Raw genomic sequence first — 12546 nt, forward strand, 5'->3', positions numbered from 1 at the left:
TGAGCGTTTAATTGACCCCACAAATGTGATGCTCCAGAAACTCAATCTGCTCAAAGGAAGGTCAGTTTTGTAGCTTCTGTAACGAGCTAAACTGTTTTCAGATGTGTGAACATGATTGCACAAGGGTTTTCTAATCATCAATTAGCCTTCTGAGCCAATGAGCAAACACATTGTACCATTAGAACACTGGAGTGATAGTTGCTGGAAATGGGCCTCTATACACCTATGTAGATATTGCACCAAAAACCAGACATTTGCAGCTAGAATAGTCATTTACCACATTAGCAATGTATAGAGTGTATTTCTTTAAAGTTAAGACTAGTTTAAAGTTATCTTCATTGAAAAGTACAGTGCTTTTCCTTCAAAAATAAGGACATTTCAATGTGACCCCAAACTTTTGAACAGTAGTGTATATATATATATATACATACATATACACACATATATATATGTGGATAGATTTTAACTAAAGGATCTTGAAGCAAGACTGGGATCGTGCAGCCACAGAAGGGGTCCATTATGCCTTTAAATCACGGGTGTCCAAACAACGCCAGCGGACCGCATTTGGCCCGCGGGCGTCTTCAGTTTGGCCCGCGAGACGTCATGGGTTTAATTAGGGGTCTGGCTCGCTGGGTGCTCCCAAATTAATAAAAAAAATGTTGGTGATCTAACTGCAGCAAATATGGCGCCGTCTTGGAGACAATATAAGCAACAAAAAAAATCGGGTCAATGACCATGAATTGTACTTAGTAGTAAACACAGCACAGCAATTCCTTCTATGACACAATCCAAACAACTTCTCTCACTGTCGGCACAAATACACTGGGAAAAGAAAGTTAGTTAATTTGACCACACCTAGTGTGTGTGTGACTATCAGTGGTACTTTAACTTTTTGTTTTACTTTGACTATGGATGGACTACATTATAGGGGGGGACATACTGGAATAAACAAAAAAATGTTCTCTTGTTCTCCTTACAGTTTGAGAGGGGAAAAGTTTCCACTGGGGCGGTATAGCTCGGTTGGTAGAGCGGCCGTGCCAGCAACTTGAGGGTTGCAGGTTCGATCCCCGCTTCCGCCATCCTAGTCACTGCCCTTGTGTCCTTGGGCAAGACACTTTACCCACCTGCTCCCAGTGCCACCCACACTGGTTTGAATGTAACTTAGATATTGGGTTTTATTATGTAAAGCGCTTTGAGTCACTTGAGAAAAAGCGCTATATAAATGTAATTCACTTCACTTCACTCTCAAGTAGGGCTGGGACTCTTTGGGCACCACACGATTCGATTCTTGGGGGTAACGATTCGATTCAGAATCTATTCTCCATTCAAAAATCAATACTTATTTTTAATAACATCGGATGCCACTTCTATGAGTAACTACATTCCTCCATAAATTATACAAACAGATCTGATAAATGTTTGTTATTTATAATAAAACTGGTTTTATCTAAAAATCAAAAATTCTACATACCGGTAAGCATTTAATAAATTCAAATACAAATATCTAACTATTCTCTTTTCTTAAGTTAATCTGATCTAATCAGATATGATCATCTACATCAACAATATGATTTGTCTGAGTGGCTCAACAGGACAGAGTTTTTTTAATCGATTAAGGATCATTACAAATAAGAATCGCGATTAACCTGAAGTTTTCTTTTTTTGGACACCCCCATTCTCAAGTGTGGAACAATCTGGTTTCATCCTAACTAAAATAATGGACTCTTGTTCAGTTTGGGACAGAGGTCCCATTCTGCTTTTCACCCACCAAATATTCGACTTTTGTTTTCTTCTTTTTGGAATTTGCCCAAAACGGCTTGAGCAAGCCAACATTCTGACACAGAGGAAGTAGAGTGGCGCCGTCACAGCCTCTTTAACCAAAACCCTGGTGCATATTAGAGAAAACATCCCACTCTGCTTGAAATAGACGAGGAGAAGCTCTTACCTTAGCAGCCAGATGGGACGCTTGTGAGAAGTCCTTCTCTAGTCTTTCAACGTTTGCTCTCTCTCTCTCTCTCTCTCTCTCTCTTGCTGTGATGTCAGCTGGTCCGCCCGCATCCTTTCCTACACCTTCAACACACCCTGAAAACGCCAAAGTCTTGCAAGAAACATTGCCATTTATTCACGTTACAACTCTTCCGACAGGAAACAATGCAAGTTGAAGCTGCAAGCATCGTTGACCGAGCCCTCGGGCCCACCTGCGCCGCGAGGACGGCCTGCGTTATGCTTGCGATCACCTGCGTCCCGATGCCCTGACCCACCACCAAAAATTTCAGTGAGATTGGCGCTTGTGCATCAGTTTAGTATCCGTCTCTGATCAGATTAAGTGCAGAAATGACAGTCAGATTGGCGATGGCCTAGGGCGGTTTTCGCCTCTAGGCTCCGCCCACTACGAGTAGGTAGGAACAGGTACTAACCCATCGAGCACTTCGGCGTGTCACCATCATCCTTTCTACCAAATCAGATCAAGATCTGAATTTGTGGAGCAGAGTTATCAACCTTTCATGAGTCGTGGCGAATCATCAGAGAAAAGTTTGGCGCCATGCCACACCCACATCTTATGATGTAGACAAAATGTATTCGCAATTTATCATCACCAATATGTGTAGAATCGGGCATTTTAACCGCGACTCATTTAGTCAAAGTCCCTAGGAGGAGTACGTAAAAGTACGACCCCTTTTTTTCTACAAAAAAACGGCCAAAAACCACCAGAGCAAAAATCGGCGCCATGTCACACCCACATCTTATGACGTAGACAAAATTTGCTCGCAATTAATCATCACCAATACGTGTAGTATCAGTAATTTTAACCGCGACTCATTTAGTCAAAGTCCCTAGGAGGAGTACGTAAAAGTACGACCCCTTTTTTTCTACAAAAAAACGGCCAAAAACCACCAGAGCAAAAATCGGCGCCATGCCACACCCACATCTTATGACGTAGACAAAATGTATTCGCAATTTATCATCACCAATATGTGTAGAACCGGGCATTTTAACCGCGACTCATTTAGTCAAAGTCCCTAGGAGGAGTACGTAAAAGTACGACCCCTTTTTTTCTACAAAAAAACGGCCAAAAACCACCAGAGCAAAAATCGGCGCCATGTCACACCCACATCTTATGACGTAGACAAAATTTGCTCGCAATTAATCATCACCAATACGTGTAGTATCAGTAATTTTAACCGCGACTCATTTGGTCAAAGTCCCTAGGAGGAGTTCGTAAAAGTACGACCCCTTTTTTCCCCACCAAAAAAACGGCCAAAAACCGTCGGGGCAATATTTGGTGCCATGCCACGCCCACATTTTACGAGATAGGCAAAATTTGTTCGCAATTTATCATCACCGATATGTGTAGTATTGGTCATTTTAACCGCGACTCATTTAGTCAAGGTCCCTAGGAGGAGTTCGTAAAAGTATGACCCTTTTTTTTCCACAGCAAAACGGTCAAAAACCATCGGAGCAAAGATTGGCGCCATGCCACGCCCACAACTTATGGCGTAGACAAAATTTATTCTCATTTATCATCACGTCCATGTGTAGTTTTGGTAATTTTAACCGCGACTCATTTGGTCAAAGTCCCTAGGAAGAGTTCGGAAAAGTATGACCCTTTCCCGCCAAAAAATGGCCAAAAACCGTCGGAGCAATGTTTGGTGCCATGCCACGCCTACATCTTATGGCATAGGCAAAATTTGTTCGCAAATAATCCTCACCGATATGTGTAGTATCGGTAATTTTAAACGCGACTCATTTAGTCAAAGTCCCTAGGAGGAGTACGTAAAAGTACGACCCCTTTTTTTCTACAAAAAAACGGCCAAAAACCACCAGAGCAAAAATCGGCGCCATGTCACACCCACATCTTATGACGTAGACAAAATTTGCTCGCAGTTAATCATCACCAATACGTGTAGTATCAGTAATTTTAACCACGACTCATTTGGTCAAAGTCCCTAGGAGGAGTTCGTAAAAGTACGACCCCTTTTTTTCCCACCAAAAAAACGGCCAAAAACCGTCGGGGCAATATTTGGTGCCATGCCACGCCCACATTTTACGAGATAGGCAAAATTTGTTCGCAATTTATCATCACCGATATGTGTAGTATTGGTCATTTTAACCGCGACTCATTTAGTCAAGGTCCCTAGGAGGAGTTCGTAAAAGTATGACCCTTTTTTTTCCACAGCAAAACGGTCAAAAACCATCGGAGCAAAGATTGGCGCCATGCCACGCCCACAACTTATGGCGTAGACAAAATGTATTCTCATTTATCATCACGTCCATGTGTAGTTTTGGTAATTTTAACCGCGACTCATTTGGTCAAAGTCCCTAGGAAGAGTTCGGAAAAGTATGACCCTTTCCCGCCAAAAAATGGCCAAAAACCGTCGGAGCAATGTTTGGTGCCATGCCACGCCTACATCTTATGGCATAGGCAAAATTTGTTCGCAAATAATCCTCATCGATATGTGTAGTATCGGTAATTTTAAACGCGACTCATTTGGTCAAAGTCCCTAGGAGGAGTTCGTAAAAGTACGACCCCTTTTTTTCCCCACCAAAAAAACGGCCAAAAACCGTCGGGGCAATATTTGGTGCCATGCCACGCCCACATTTTACGAGATAGGCAAAATTTGTTTGCAATTTATCATCACCGATATGTGTAGTATTGGTCATTTTAACCGCGACTCATTTAGTCAAGGTCCCTAGGAGGAGTTCGTAAAAGTATGACCCTTTTTTTTCCACAGCAAAACGGTCAAAAACCATCGGAGCAAAGATTGGCGCCATGCCACGCCCACAACTTATGGCGTAGACAAAATGTATTCTCATTTATCATCACGTCCATGTGTAGTTTTGGTAATTTTAACCGCGACTCATTTGGTCAAAGTCCCTAGGAAGAGTTCGGAAAAGTATGACCCTTTCCCGCCAAAAAATGGCCAAAAACCGTCGGAGCAATGTTTGGTGCCATGCCACGCCTACATCTTATGGCATAGGCAAAATTTGTTCGCAAATAATCCTCATCGATATGTGTAGTATCGGTAATTTTAAACGCGACTCATTTGGTCAAAGTCCCTAGGAGGAGTTCGTAAAAGTACGACCCCTTTTTTTCCCCACCAAAAAAACGGCCAAAAACCGTCGGGGCAATATTTGGTGCCATGCCACGCCCACATTTTACGAGATAGGCAAAATTTGTTTGCAATTTATCATCACCGATATGTGTAGTATTGGTCATTTTAACCGCGACTCATTTAGTCAAGGTCCCTAGGAGGAGTTCGTAAAAGTATGACCCTTTTTTTTCCACAGCAAAACGGTCAAAAACCATCGGAGCAAAGATTGGCGCCATGCCACGCCCACAACTTATGGCGTAGACAAAATGTATTCTCATTTATCATCACGTCCATGTGTAGTTTTGGTAATTTTAACCGCGACTCATTTGGTCAAAGTCCCTAGGAAGAGTTCGGAAAAGTATGACCCTTTCCCGCCAAAAAATGGCCAAAAACCGTCGGAGCAATGTTTGGTGCCATGCCACGCCTACATCTTATGGCATAGGCAAAATTTGTTCGCAAATAATCCTCACCGATATGTGTAGTATCGGTAATTTTAAACGCGACTCATTTGGTCAAAGTCACTAAGAGGAGTTCGTAAAAGTACGACCCCTTTTTTGTCACCGAAAAAATGGAAGACTGAAACGAAGATGGCCGAGTCCCTGTTTGTTTTCACGTATGGCTTCCTGAGACTTTTATGTGCGTCCCGTCATGACAGACATCTCCTGCTATTTTTGTGTCGATACGTGAAACTGGTAGGAGGGGCTCATTTTGTGTCATTTCAAAGGTGGCGCTAAAGAGCCAATTTTGACATTTCAATTTCGGCACCCCAAAATTATAAAAAAATTTGCCATACCTTAAGCACCTGCAAAATATGGGGACTTTTTTTGCATGTTAAGGGCCCTCAAAAGGTGTCCAAACACATAGAAGAAAAAAACAGATATATCAATAGGGCCCTTTGTGGGACAAAATGGTCACAGTCACACGCCTTTTTTTTTTTTTTTACTTTCAATGCTTAAATATATATAGAACACCTTCAGATATATCTGTTGCAATAACATTTATGCTTTAATTTAATTTAATTTTTTTACCATTTTTGTCAAAACTATTAACAGAAAAACACAAAATTAGCAATTTTTCCCCAAAATAATGTTCATAGTGGAATATTTGATGTTAAGAAATGGGATCCTTAAGTAGGTCAATAATTCATAACAACATTGATTTTGGTTAATTTTTTTTAAAAGTGACAGTAAACATTTTTTAAAAATCACACAAAGGGTCTCGGGGACCCTACCACTCACAAAAGTGTTAAAAAAAACCCAACAATAAATCATGTATCAGTGTTTATTATTTTTACTTTCTATGTTTAAATGTCTTAACCAGAGTTTCTCAAACTTTTTTCCACCAAGTACCACCATAATGAGCAACAATTAAAATGCAGTAGCGTAGTAGGCCTAAGTGTTAATAAAAAACAAAGAATAGGTTTTATTTAACAAGTATATTCAATATTTACGGCCACTGTACCATTACACACAGTTTGAATATTTAAGGGATTCTTTGGCGTACCACTAGATGGAGCCTGCGTACCTGGTCTAGATTGAATTGAAATCTATCCATTAATTATACGTTATTTGAACAATGACAGTTTTAAAGTAAAAAAAAAAAACCTGCCTACCGTACATGGCAACTTTGTGTTAATGTTAACATTGCAAACTTTTCCTTGTAAAATATTTGCTCTTTCATTCCACTTTTTTACGATTTTTTGTGGTAATATTTTCGGAATGTGCTGCGGGCCGTAAAAATATTAGCTGTGGGACGCAAATAGGCCCCCGGAGGGCCACACTTTGGACAGCTTTGATCTGCAGTATGTCTCCTCCTTTTGCTGGGACATCCAGATTTTGTCCTTCCAGCTTGGTTTGTTTTTACTACTGCAGCGAGTCGCTCGACAAGTCGCCGTCCACAAGGAGCGCCACGAGTTTCATGTTCCGTGACTCAATAAAATAACGCAACAGAATAGATGTCTCCGCCAAAAATCCAAACTTTGTGTAAATATGTTGACAAATATGGGATTATTATACAAGTAATGAAGTTCAGGTAGCAGCTCACACATTCTCAATGATGTCAGCCATCTTGAAAAATGTCTCAACTATAATCTACGTGAAGGAGCCCAGATTTGTTTGTTTTTTTAAATGTTTGCAATATTTCAGGGTTCCTCACGAGGAAACCTAGCAATGTATTCAATCCATAAAGTTTTATAAAATTGTATAAATGATAAAAATTAGTAGATAGTGAGTTATTGTGATGTAGAAACCTTTTGTTTGAGTCCAGGCTATGAAATAAAAAAAATTTAAAAAAATATATACCGTAATTTCCGGACTATAAGCCGCACCTGACTATAAGCCGCACCAGCTAAATTTAGGGGAAAATACAGATTGCTCCATATATAAGCCGCACCCGACTATAAGCCGCAGGGTTTTGATGTGTAATTACTGTAGTATATAGGGGTTCCTGCTACCACGGAGGGGATTGTCGGGACAGAGATGACTGTTTGGGAACGCAAAGCGTCCCATTTATTAACAATAAATCTTTCAATCATTCAATCAAACTTTCACATCTTTGACATGGCTAACAGCATTCGTGCAGAGTACAAATAATACAACGGTGCAAAGTAATACAAAGTGCTCGCCTGTACGTTATCAAAATAACCAGCCTACCGGTATATGAAAAGTCAGTCTTTAATCATTGTGTCATCATCTTCCTCCTGCGTACTAAAACCACCGAAATCCTCTTCGTCGGTGTCGGAGAAGAACAAGCCGTAAATAAGCCGCACCCTTGTATAAGCTGCAGGGACCAGAACGAGGGGAAAAAGTAGCGGCTTATAGTCCGGAAATTACGGTATATATATATTTTTTTTTATTTTTTTTTTTTATTGTATTTTTATATATATATACACTAACGTTCAAAAGTTTGGGGTCACCCAAACAATTTTGTGGAATAGCCTTCATTTCTAAGAACAAGAATAGACTGTCGAGTTTCAGATGAAAGTTCTCTTTTTCTGGCCATTTTGAGCGTTTAATTGACCCCACAAATGTGATGCTCCAGAAACTCAATCTGCTCAAAGGAAGGTCAGTTTTGTAGCTTCTGTAACGAGCTAAACTGTTTTCAGATGTGTGAACATGATTGCACAAGGGTTTTCTAATCATCAATTAGCCTTCTGAGCCAATGAGCAAACACATTGTACCATTAGAACACTGGAGTGATAGTTGCTGGAAATGGGCCTCTATACACCTATGTAGATATTGCACAAAAAAACAGACATTTGCAGCTAGAATAGTCATTTACCACATTAGCAATGTATAGAGTGTATTTCTTTAAAGTTAAGACTAGTTGAAAGTTATCTTCATTGAAAAGTACAGTGCTTTTCCTTAAAAAATAAGGACATTTCAATGTGACCCCAAACTTTTGAACGGTAGTGTAAATATATATATATATATATATATATATATATATATATATATATATATATATATATATATATATATATATATATATATATATATATATATATATATATATATATATATATATATATATATATATATATATATATATTTTATTTTTTTGTTTTTTTTAATTGTATTTATATATATATATATATATATATATATATATATATATATATATATATATATATATATATATATTTTATTTTTTTATTGTATTTAAAAAAATTATATATATATATATATATATATATATATATATATATATATATATATATATATATATATATATATATATATATTTTTTTTTTTTTTTTTTTTTTTTATTTGATAAATGCCATATTTTGACCAAATTTCCCAGGAGATTTGCCATATTTTGAAATAAAATGCTCCTCTTAGACACACGTACTAAAAGGTATTGATTGATGTTTTTGCTGCTAAATTAAACATTATTACTAGTCCCACATTTACAAAAAAAAAATGTAAATAACTTAAAGCCTGACATAGACCGTATTTTCCGGACTATAAAGTGCACCGGTATAGAAACCACACTCACTAAATTTTTTGGGAAAAATATGTTTCCATGTATTAGTCGCATCGGACTATAAGCCGCAGATATTTACGTTGTGAAATGAGTTCTTTAAACAGAAATAGGGTTGTCTCGAAACCAATAATTTGGTACCGGTACCAAAATATATATCGGTACTTTTCCAAGGGAACTACGAAAAAGTGTAAATTTTGGCTTTATTTGAACAGAAAATCTTAAAATACAATAAACATGCTTCCTATTGCACTCAAAGAAGAATTTTAGAAGGTTAAAATATAAATTAAAGGGCATTAAACACATTGTATTTTTCTTGTTGCTCTTACATATAGTCTGCTATAATCAAGGATTTGATTAGAATATAATAAAAAAAAAGCTTTGTTTACATTATATTAAATGCTTTGTGATTTATGGTTGCCAATCCTGGTCAGTGCTTTAAGAAAAGTACAATTATTATCAAGTTCTAAAAACAAAACTATGGATAAATGTACACATGTAGTAGGTAAAACACACTGTTGTTAAAGATAAAACACAAATTGTAGCAATTTGTTACCAAATTCAGTCATTTTACTTGCATTAGTTGACGCTAATTGGGCGGTCTTAACTCCGCTAATATTTGGCATCAAGCCAAGCAGCTGTGTGCACGTCTACGTATCTACACGTTATGTATCTACATGTGTACAGCAGGGGAGCTGGTTACCTTATGAGAGTAGCGTATTTGTGTTTGTGAGAATGGCAAGGTGTTGCCAGAGTGACGTCACTGAGTGAGTGGGCGAGTAAAGAGAGAGAGCGGTAGCGCTGTACTAAACAGTCGAGTGATGAACCGGTCTGGTTGTGTCCTGCAAAACTAACAATAAAGCAACCAGACTGTCACAAATCGGCGGCCTCGAATTCTGCTTTGAAAGCGGAGCTTAGCGGACCCATTGACGGGTAAAGTGAAGGGTTTCAACCTGACGAAAACATCGACCCTGAAGGGAACGTCTGCCCTGTGCTCCTCTACAATGGTCTGCACAGGAGCAGAACAGTAGGACAGGTCTAACAACTACATTATTACCTGTCACTAGTTAAACTCCTTGGCAGATTTGAATTATGTTATTAATTCACTATTATGTTAGATCCACTATGGACTGGACTTTCACAATATTATGCTGGACCCACTCGACGTCCATTGCATCCGGTCTCCCCTAGAGGTGGGGGGTGGGGGGTCACCCACATCTGCGGTCCTCTCCAAGGTTTCTCATAGTCATTCTCATTGACATCCCACTGGGTTGTGAGTTTTTCCTTGCCCTTATGTGGGATCTGAACCGAGGATGTCGTTGTGGCTTGCGCAGCCCTTTGAGACACTTGTGATTTAGGGCTATATAAATAAACATTGATTGATTTAATGCTTATTATTTAATGTTTACCCAAGTTTGAAGCAAAGGTGGTAATACTAATCGCCACATTCGGCGAGGCGTGTTTAAAGCGTCACCTTTATCGTTGGTTTTGAAGCCGAAATACCTCCATATTACTCTTTATTAACAAGTAGAATTGTCGTTTTCTGACATTCTTCTTCTCTAAGATGTTAAAATAAATAAATGATAAATGGGTTATACTTGTATAGCGCTTTTCTACCTTCAAGGTACTCAAAGCGCTTTGACACTATTTCCACATTCATCCATTCACACACACATTCACACACTGATGGCGGGAGCTGCCATGCAAGGCGCTAACCAGCACCCATCAGGAGCAAGGGTGAAGTGTCTTGCCCAAGGACACAACGGACGTGACTAGGATGGTAGAAGGTGGGGATTGAACCCCAGTAACCAGCAACACTCCGATTGCTGACACAGCCACTCTACCAACTTCGCCACGCCGCCCCTGTTGTTATTATGTTATTGCTTGTATGCACCTTGTGTGTGCGTTTTGACACACTCAACATCATGCCCCTTGCTCTGTAGTCACACCGCACAGCGGCATTCAGATGAAAGAATGATAGTACTTTTTAAAGGCAGTATAGTATCAATTTCAATTAATTGGTATCACGGTACTTAATTAGTACCGGTATACCGTACAACCCGACACAGAAATATTCTGTAGATGTTTATTTACATACTTTAATTGTTCGTGTCTGTAACCCAGCAGTAAAACGGCTGATCAAACAAAACGTAAGTCATCGTCGTGGACCCACTAGCTGCGCACGCTAGCTCTCCAATCAGCTAAACCAACTCAATAACTCCACAATAACGTTTTGGTTAATTTACTGAGGAATTTGTGAAAGTGAAACAATACAAAAAGAATGCCATTGAAATGTAATAATACTAACACAGACACTCGTAAATGTGTTAGCATATTAGCTCATGCTACCTTCATGACATTACGATAGCACATACAAATATGCATGAAAACACTCCTACAGACATCACACGTAGGACAGTCTAGTCAGTATGCATAGTTTTAGATATATTGTAAAATTTACAAACGTCGCTTGGAGTGAGGAATGAAGAATCCACACGAGTAGAAACACTATGAACGGCTAGAAGACGGAACGCCACTCAACTTCTTGTTAGAAGCACTAAATGAAGTGCGCAAACTCGTCATATGGCGTCGTAGCACAAGCAATAAAACACCATCTTAGTGTATTTGCTTGTTTTTTTATTTTTATTATGACCGTCAGCGAAGAAAATCCCATAAATTAGCCGCACCGTCTTATAAGCCGCAGTTTTCAAAGTGTGGGGGAAAAGTAGCGGCTTATAGTCCGGAATTTACTGTTCTATTTGTGTTTGAATTACTTTTCTTGCAAAAGGGGCGGCGTGGCGAAGTTGGTAGAGTGGCCGTGCCAGTAATCGGAGGGTTGCTGGGGTTCAATCCCCACCTCCTACCATCCTAGTCACGTCCGTTGTGTCCTTGGGCAAGACACTTCACCCTTGCTCCTGATGGCTGCTGGATAGCGCCTTGCATGGCAGCTCCCGCCATCAGTGTGTGAATGTGTGTGTGAATGGGTGAATGTGGAAATACTGTCAAAGCGCTTTGAGTACCTTGAAGGTAGAAAAGCGCTATACAAGTATAACCCATTTATCATTTAAATGAACAATGGCTCCAAAACAGTGACACTGATTATAAGGTTTTTGTCTTTATTATTGAGGTCTTAAGTCACTTAGCAGCCAGGACAGTTTGCACCATTTTTCCACAGCATTATATTGATCTATTGGTGGCTCTGTGGTTTTCAGCACACTTTCTCCAAATGTTTCCTCGTCCTAAATCTTCTCCTTATAAATTACTTTGTGTCATATAAGATATAAAATAAGTGTATTTATTGTGTGGAAAACATATATTTCTAATGAAGGTTGGAAAGATTTAGATTGTATTTGTTTTGTTGGGATTATTCTGAACCAGGATCCCAACAAAGCCAATGGCATTGAAGCAGAGCCAACACTGAGTTGTGCGCAGTGTGATGGCGACCTCTGGTGGCAAAACGCCAGTCAACACG

The 12546-nt window shown here is 39.2% G+C and overlaps 1 protein-coding gene across 6 annotated transcripts in view; it reads right to left on the reverse strand.

The window, feature by feature from the left end:
* The window catches only part of mag (myelin associated glycoprotein), a 55403-nt gene extending 53089 nt beyond the window's left edge, over positions 1-2314 (reverse strand). For 3 of the 6 annotated variants that reach the window (XM_062029857.1, XM_062029865.1, XM_062029864.1), the window contains exon 1: positions 1946-2313. The gene's annotated coding sequence lies outside the window, so the exon portion shown is untranslated. Of the gene's footprint in view, positions 1-1768; positions 1786-1945 lie in introns of those variants that run through there. The other 3 variants (XM_062029863.1, XM_062029862.1, XM_062029860.1) reach the window with 3 other exon arrangements.
* Between the last annotated feature and the right edge of the window lie 10232 nt (positions 2315-12546).

Source organism: Entelurus aequoreus, linkage group LG20 (assembly GCF_033978785.1).
Source record: "Entelurus aequoreus isolate RoL-2023_Sb linkage group LG20, RoL_Eaeq_v1.1, whole genome shotgun sequence".
In the NCBI taxonomy this organism is placed as follows: Eukaryota; Metazoa; Chordata; class Actinopteri; order Syngnathiformes; family Syngnathidae; genus Entelurus; species Entelurus aequoreus.